Below are 8,316 nucleotides of genomic sequence, written 5' to 3' on the forward strand. Positions count from 1 at the left end.
GTAGTGAAGTTCTCTGGAAACTGCTTTGTGTGTGGGCAGCTCGATCTGGCACACACCAGGGAGAGTCCAGTTATGTTTAATTTTCCCTGGAAGTGGCCGGTAAGATAATATATGTAGAAGTGCTTCATAAACTGTAAAGCACTAGAAAGTGTGATGCTGCTTCATCATTCTATTTTGAATTCAGTACTTACCATATGCTTATACTGGTTAGCTGCTGAATGCATTTTTACTATCTCACATACATAAGTAAACAAGAGCTCCTCACTCCAAAGATTGATCTCGTAAAACTTCTTCACCTGGCTGTAGATATGTAGGAAAATTATGCTACACTACAATTTTATAAATTTATGGCTCACATGTAAAGTGGAAAAAAGCATAAGACAATTATGTGCTTGAGATCAGCAGATGGCATAATGGTTACATCACTGGACTCCCATGTAACTGACCAGTTCGAGTCCCAGACCTGGTGGCATGGTACTCAAGCTGGGCACATGCACGAGTGTGTGTGCCCAAAATCCCCACAGGGGAATGTTGAAGAAGGGATTGTGGTGTGGCCATTCCTCCTGGGTGGAGGTGCAGGGTAAGATTTCTCACTTTCTGTCTCTCTGTTGAGCACATGCTCTCTAAAGCAAAAGAATCTCCTAAAAAAAAAAAAAAAAAAAAAAAGAAAGAACATGCCCAACAGGCATAAACAGCAGCAGGAGGTGTTCTGATCAGAGTCTGTCCGTAGGACACTGAGATGACGTAAATGAAGCCAGGAGTGGGGTTAGGTGAGGCTGATTCTATCCAGACACATGGGAGAGGACTAGCTTCCCTTGAAGGCACTTCTCCCAAATTTCTCAGTTATAATTCTAATTATTAATTGCTGAATGTGCTAGACATTTTTAATATTTCATGTAAATAAGTAAACAAGAAATGTTGCTAGTAAGCTACTAATTGGTCTTCCAAGAAAGTTGACGAGGCTACTGTCTTTGAAATTGGGACACAAGCACAAATGAGTACCAGGCAGTCCTGTGTCCATGAATTAGAGCTGAGCTATTAGTCTCACTGGCTGCCATGTGCTCTGGCAATCTCTAGGACACAGTGTAGTAGTTACGGACAAGGACTCTGCGGTTAAGACTGGCTCGGTTTAAATCCTGGTTCTGCCACATGCTGGGTAAGCAATGTTAGGCATTTTCTTAATTAAGCTATACCCCCATTCCCTCCTTCCCCAGTGAGGTCATTATGAGAAATGAGTGAGTTAATGGTGTGCCATTTCTAGAGCAGTGCCTGGCCCGTCCCAGGCCCTACAGAGGCCTGTGAGAAGGGGTAAACTTTCCATTGCCTATCATATTCTATGTGGGTTTTAAAGTTTTATGTTTTGTATATATATATATATATATATATATACACACACACACACACGCACATACACACACACACACACACACATATACATATGTATTTACATATTTTTTTAAAGCAAAGTCAATCAGAATAGCAGGGTTAGAGTATAACCTTCTCCAGGGAAGGCAAAGGTCTTTTAACATGGTAGCTGCACAGGTGGAAGACTTTCAGTTTGATTCTACCAAAACAATGAGAGCCTGACATTTGATCGAGAGTAGAGGAATAAGAAAGTTTTTTTTTTTTTTTTTTTGAGAGATCAGGATCTTGGGCACGCATGCACACGCACCCTGTATGAGTTTTAAGCCATGTCACCGTGGACACAAACCACGATCGACTACGTGAGAGTCCAGCAACATAGCCATTGCACTAACTGCTGGTCCTATATATATATATTTAAGGAAAAAAGCAAGAGGTTCCACCTTCTTTAGTCAATAAGCAATAAAACTGTCCACTCAATGGCTGTGGTTTCCATGAGCTCTAAGTAGAAACAGAACCCCTTCCATGACCTCGAGGCCACCCCCACAGAACTTCCCACCTCAACACCTAGGACTGCCAGCCTCCCATGGTGGGAACTATCTAGGGCCCACCCTAGACCCCTGTTCTTCCATATCCCTCCTTCGCAGAATGCCAACCTTCTATGAAATCTGAGGCCATGTTCTGGTGCTGGGTCAGGCTGCTCTCCGCAGTGCTGTTCTGGGTCTCCAGGGTCGGCTGTGTGGCCTCCATCAGTTCATCTTGCTTATTCTTCCACACCGGCTTCTCAGGGTGGCGGGTCAAGCCCAGTCTCCAGCTGGTACACCTTCCGTAGGGTGAACTATCGAAGGGCACCCTGGCATACTCAGTGGCCAAATTGGAGCCAGCTTCCACTTCGGCCCTGAGCACCTGGGAGTGCAGGAAGGCCAGGAAGTCAGCCTGTGTTCTCTCTGGGGGACCTGGAGCCTGTTGCCCCTCCACCAGCTGCTGGCTGCACTTCTGCAGCTCGAGCTTGAGCTGCTGGATCTGCCTCTTCAAGCTGCCCATGTGGTCTCAGTGCTGCTCCTCTCACTCCTGCAGGGCAGTCTTTACATGGGACAGGTGCTCTGGGCAGCCCCAGTCACTCCTGGTGACCCTTGGGCAAGAAGGCCAGCACAGACAGGATGGAGTCAGTGCAGCAACAGTCACACCAAGCTTCCCATGCCAGGATCCCCCAGCGGCCATGGACACTCATGTGTCCAGGCATGGCATTCTGGGAAGTCATGGCCCAGTAAGGGCCCCCTTTGACTACACCCCAGCAAGCACGCGCGGCTGGGGCCTCCTGAGTGGCCCTCATGCATTTCCTACTATACTCAGGCCAGCTTCTTGGAGTCAACCACCAGGCTGAACAGCTTCCCAATGTCTGAAAGGTGATCCACAGAGGCAATGAGTGATGTGAAGCCTTGTGGCTTGTGGCCACACCCATTCCCTTCACAGACTTCCTGATGTGCAGTGACACTGGGGGGACCTGGAAGTATAAGAAAAGGTGAGGATGGAACTGTGCCATTCCTACACTGGGCACAAATTTCCTTGGCTTCTCTCCTGGCAATGGAAAGAAATCCTCTCTCCCCTCCAGGCTGCAGGACCATGGGCTAGCAAGCTCAATGGTGGTTTGGCAAATGAAGCAGAGTCTACTGGTGAGATGTCAGAGGTCAAGGATAGAGAGAACTCACTACTCCTTGCATGTCACTGACCAGGCCCACAGGGAATGTCAATTCAGTTTGCTGAAAATCTCCTTGGTTTATTGTGAAACAAAAGTGCCAAGCCACAAGCCATGCCCTGCTATTCTCAAAGCTCTCCTCTTCCTTTTGACTTTATATTGGCCTCTGAGCCCCCTTCCCTGGCTTGGATACTCCTAGTTTGCCCTCAAGGAAATGCAGGCATCCCAGGCATCCTGTGACTGCCCAGAGCCCACTGGCTGGGGAAATAAAACTATTAACAAAGAGAAACTATAAAGATGAATTAGAAATTTTGGAACTGAAAAATACATGAACTAATTTTTAAAAATCATGAGAGAGAATCAGCAGATATGGCATCAGAAGAAAGAGTCCGTGAACTCGGAGGACAGGACGTTGGGTACTGCCAAGGTAGAGCAGCAAGAAGGAAAAGGGATGAAGGAAATGAAGACATGCTCAGGGACTTGGCCAACGTCATCAGGGAAGCAGCATACACACGATGGCGCCTCAGAGAGAAAAAGACAAGGCCAGAGAACCTAACTGTCTTTGAAGGCTGAAACGTCCCAAATTTGAAATGACAAATGGACATGTAAATGCAAGAAGCTCAAAAAACTTCATTTAGAATAAATCCAGAGACACACACTGAGATGCGTCATAATCAAACTGTGGAAAGTCACAAAGAGAACATCTTGAAAGCAGCAAGAGGTGAGGGAAACGTCCCATATAAGGCTGTGCTCCTTGGAATGGCCCAGAGTTCTCGGTAGACACCTTGCAGGACAGAAGGGAGTGGAGGCTTAGATTCAAAGGAATGAAAGGAAAATCTGCCAGCCAAGAAGACTATTCCAGCAAAATTATGCTTCAAAACTGTAAGAGGAATTAACACTTTCCTAGGTAAACAAAAATGGAGTGAATTTATTACTCTGGACTTGCCTTACAAGAAATACCAAAGAAAGATCTTCAAGTGAAGTGAAAGAATGAGAAACTGCAACACAGAACCACATGGAAATAGAAGACTCCCTGGTAAAGGAAGACATATCTATACAAGTATAGAATCTTGTTGCATTGTAAAATAGGTAGGTAAATCACTGTTGTATCTGGTATAAAATTAAAATAAAAGCGTAAAGAATAATGATAAATTTATGTTAATGGATATGTAGGATATAAAAGTAATTTGTGTCATGAATAACAAAGGGGGACAGTGATATAAAAGAGTAGTTTTATATATAATTAAAAGTTTTTTATCAGTTTAAAATAGATTATGACTTTAAAATGTTTTATGTAGTTGTAATGGTAATCACAAAGAAAATATTTATAGATTATATACAAAGGGAAATAAGGGAACCTAAAGATATCAAAAACAAAAAAAAATAATCAATGAAACACAAGACAGTAAGGGAAGAAAGGAGGGAGACAAAGATATAAGATATGTTGAAAGTAGGGCTAGCAGGTTGCGTGGTGGTTAACAGTGCTGGATTCCCATATGGCTGACTGTGTTTCAAGGCCCAGACTTGGCAGCTTGCTTTCTCTTTCTCTCTCTCTTTCTCTCGCTCGTTCTGTCCCTCTCTGGTCAAATTAAAATAGATAAATAAAGTTAAATAAAATAATTCTTAAAAAAAGATATATAGAAAGTAACAAACTGATAATGGTAAGTCCTTCCTTGTTGTAATTACTTTAAATGTAAACTTAGTAAGTGCCAATTAAAATACACATATTGTTTAGGTAAAAAAAAAAAAAAGATCTAACTGCATGCTGTCTGTAAGAAACTCACTTTAGAACTAAGGATACACACAGGCTAAAAGTGAACAAGGAAAAATTATTCTATACAAATGGGAACTACTGAGAGAACAGAGGTGGTTGTACTTATATAAGAAAAAAATAGACTTTAAGGCAAAAACTGTCACAATAGACAGAGAAGAACATAGTAGGAGTTCTATCCACAACTGAAAGTGGAATATTGGAGCAATAGTGACCTTCTCTAGAGAAGCTTTACTTGCAAACATGTCAGTTGTGTTTTCTCTTCCATTATATCATTTTAGTGTTACATTATAATCTTAACCAATGAGATGTTCTCATTAGCAGGCTGTGTGTGTGTGCACATGCATGCAGGTGTGTGTGTGTGTGTGAGAGAGACTGTGTGTATATGTGTATGTGGTATCTGGTATCTTCAGTAATCAAATATAAGGAAAGTAATGGGTCATTCTCTACTGACTATTTGGTACATACAGTTTTCTAAAACAAAAATTTTGAAACATTTTGGCCTTAGGGTCCATTTATATTCTTAAACTTTATTGGAGATCCTGGAACAGCAGATAGCTTAATGGTTATATCATTGGACTCCCATGTAGTCAACTGTGGTTCGAATCCTTGACCTAGTGGCTTAAAACTCATGCTGAGTGTGTGTGCATGCATGCGTGCATGCTCAAAATCCAAAGAGGAGGATACAGGAGAGATTGGGGTGTGGTCATTCCCCTGGGGGACGATTTATTCCTTTCTGTCTCTCTGTCTCTCTGTCTCTCTGATGAGTGCACATGCCGTATAGCAAAAATCTCTCTAAAACTAAACAAGAAAGTATTTCTTATTCCAAAGACTTTTTATTTAATTGAGATGCACCTATTGATATGTACTACATTGAAACTAAAGCTAAGAGAATTTAAGTATAATCATACAGTCATACACTCCAGTATTTGTTACAACTGTGGCCCACCAACCATTACAGCTCTAGTGTTATGACACATAATGTCTCAGAGAAACTCTGTCATATACTCACAGGAGAATGAAGTTAAAATAAAAAGTAGCAGTGTTCTTTGCCCTCTTGGATCCCTTGGTCATCTCTTGAACCCCTGGGTCTCAGATCACAATTTAGAAACACCTGCTGAAACCCATGTATAGGGTTTGTAGATGTCAAATGATTTGTAGACGTCACACAATAAAGGAAGCCCAGCCATGTTGCACACAGGGAATGTGGCACTGCTTGGGGAGGCTGGAAGCTGCATGGGAAGACCTGGGTTTGTTCTTGGGTCAACCTGACATGTGGGGTGCAGCAGTATATGCCTGTAGTCCTAGGTAATTGGGATTGGGGGGCAGAAGGATCTGACATGGCTAGACTCCGTCTCCCTTTTATTCCCACTTTCCCTTCTCTCTCATAAAGGAAATTATATGTGAAGGGACCCTTGGTGATGAAATAATTTTAAAAGTTTCACTTGTATATTTCCCACTTTTTTCCTTCACCTTTCATAAGAAATTTAAACGTATTTCTTTTCAAGAAAGGAAACTATTTCCGTTTTATATTTATTTTCTATCTCACAGCATTCTGTGCTCTTTGGGCCTAGCGTACACTTAGACATACCCTGTTTTTACACAGGAACTATTAGTTCATAAGACTGTCTCTTAAAATACACATTTATGATGTGTATTCAAATTATAAAAAGTGAACTCAGATATTGATGTGCTGTGGGAAGACCATCTGATTATAATTAAAGTAGTTTTAAATTGTTTATTAAAATAATTTAAAATGCTATGTCACTAGAATATACTCACAATACTGATACACATGTTGGATCTTGGGCACACACACCCATGCGCCTGGTGTAAGTTTAAGCCACCAGGTCCAGGACTCGAACTGTGGTTGACTACATGGGAGTCCAGCAACATAGCCATTACACCAACTGCTGGTCCCACAACTTGAGTCTTAAAAGATGAAAAGAAATTTGTCATAGTAGAGAAAAACAATTCAAATATAAGGGAAGCAGTGTAGACTGCTAAAAGTATAAAAACTAACAGTAATTTAGGAGCCATTAAAAATGGCAGAGTGCTTAGCATGTTGTTTAGCCAGTCCTCTTGTGAGGTAGAGACTGGTGTATGCTATGGCTTTATCTATTTCTACTAGATTTTAACATTTTGTTTTTGACAGCTTATTCATTTGTGTTTTGTGGTTGAATCTTTGAATGAATCTTTGAAAGGTTTATATGTCTTTGAAACTAGTACCACCCCACCCTGAGTGGTTTGTTGATCTCTTAGGTGAAGTATTTCTTCTTTCTTTCTCTCTCTCTCTCTTTCTTTTGAGAGATTTTTGCTATAGAGTGTGCTTTCCAGAAACAGAAAAAGACAGAAAGCTAGAAGTCACCCCCTAGGGAGTATGGCCATGCCACCATCCCTTCTGCATTCTCCTCTCAGGATTTTGGACATGCACACACATGCACCCAGCATGAGTGAAGCCACTGGGTCCAAAACTGAAAACACAGTTGGTCATGTGGGAGTCGAGTGCTTTAACCACTACATAACCTGCTGGCCCCTAAGAGTATTTCTCAAAGAAGTAAATATTCTTCTAAAGATTAAATTTAAACTATCAACTGGAAAAACTTAATGTTTTCTCTATTTTTATAAAGACTATAGATTTTCTCTAACTGTTCTAAGTAGTTCATTTTAACTAAATATATGGATTTCTCAGCAGAACTAGACTTAAAAATGACACCAGAGGAAGAGCAAGAGAGGCTCAGACTATAGATTTTCTCTAACTATTCTAAGTAGTTCATTTTAACTAAATATATGGATTTCTCAGCAGAACTAGACCTAAAAATGACAGCAGAGGAAGAGCAAGAGAGGCTCGACGGGAGTGCAAAAAAACAATCTAAGGTATGGAAAGACTTACTTTTACATCTGATTTATTGCCATTGCCTCTGTGGGGTTTTGTTTGTTTGTTTTAGGTTCTGCCTTAGGATGAATGTGCCTTACCAGAGACAGACAGAGAGACAGTAAGAGGGAAATTGAGAACTCATTCCCCAGGGCAGATGGCTATGCTGCAACTCTTTCTCTTCTATTCACTTCCCAGGGTCTTGGGCATTCACCCACATGCACCTGGGACTTGAATCATGATTGGCCATGCAGGAGTCCAGTTACATAACCACTGTGCCATCTGCTGACCCCGTTGTCTTTGCTTTAGTAGTGTAGCATAGTCCAGATAAAACTTTCTTTCAGTTAGCCTTGTAGAATTAACATATCATAATTTGATATTTAACTTTAAAAGCATTTAACTATGTTGCTGGACTCCCATGTAGTCAACCGCAGTTCAACTCCCGGACCCGGTGGCTTAAACTCACTCAGGGCGTGTGTGCGTGCATGCCCATGATCCTGAGAGGAGAATGGAGGAGAAGGGATTGCGGCGTGACCATCTCCTCTGGGGGGTGATTTCTCACTTTCTGTCTCTGTCTCTCTCTGTCTGTCTGGCGAGCACACGCGTCCTATA

At 41.8% G+C, this 8,316-nt stretch overlaps 1 pseudogene; it reads right to left on the minus strand.

Annotated features, from left to right (window-relative positions):
• Positions 1-1,974: 1,974 nt before the first annotated feature.
• LOC114009324 (chondroitin sulfate N-acetylgalactosaminyltransferase 1-like) lies at positions 1,975-2,905 on the minus strand (annotated as a pseudogene).
• Positions 2,906-8,316: the final 5,411 nt, after the last annotated feature.

The sequence above is a fragment of the Tupaia chinensis genome, unplaced genomic scaffold, assembly GCF_000334495.1.
Source record: "Tupaia chinensis unplaced genomic scaffold, TupChi_1.0 Scaffold000517_1, whole genome shotgun sequence".
NCBI classification, from domain to species: domain Eukaryota; kingdom Metazoa; phylum Chordata; class Mammalia; order Scandentia; family Tupaiidae; genus Tupaia; species Tupaia belangeri.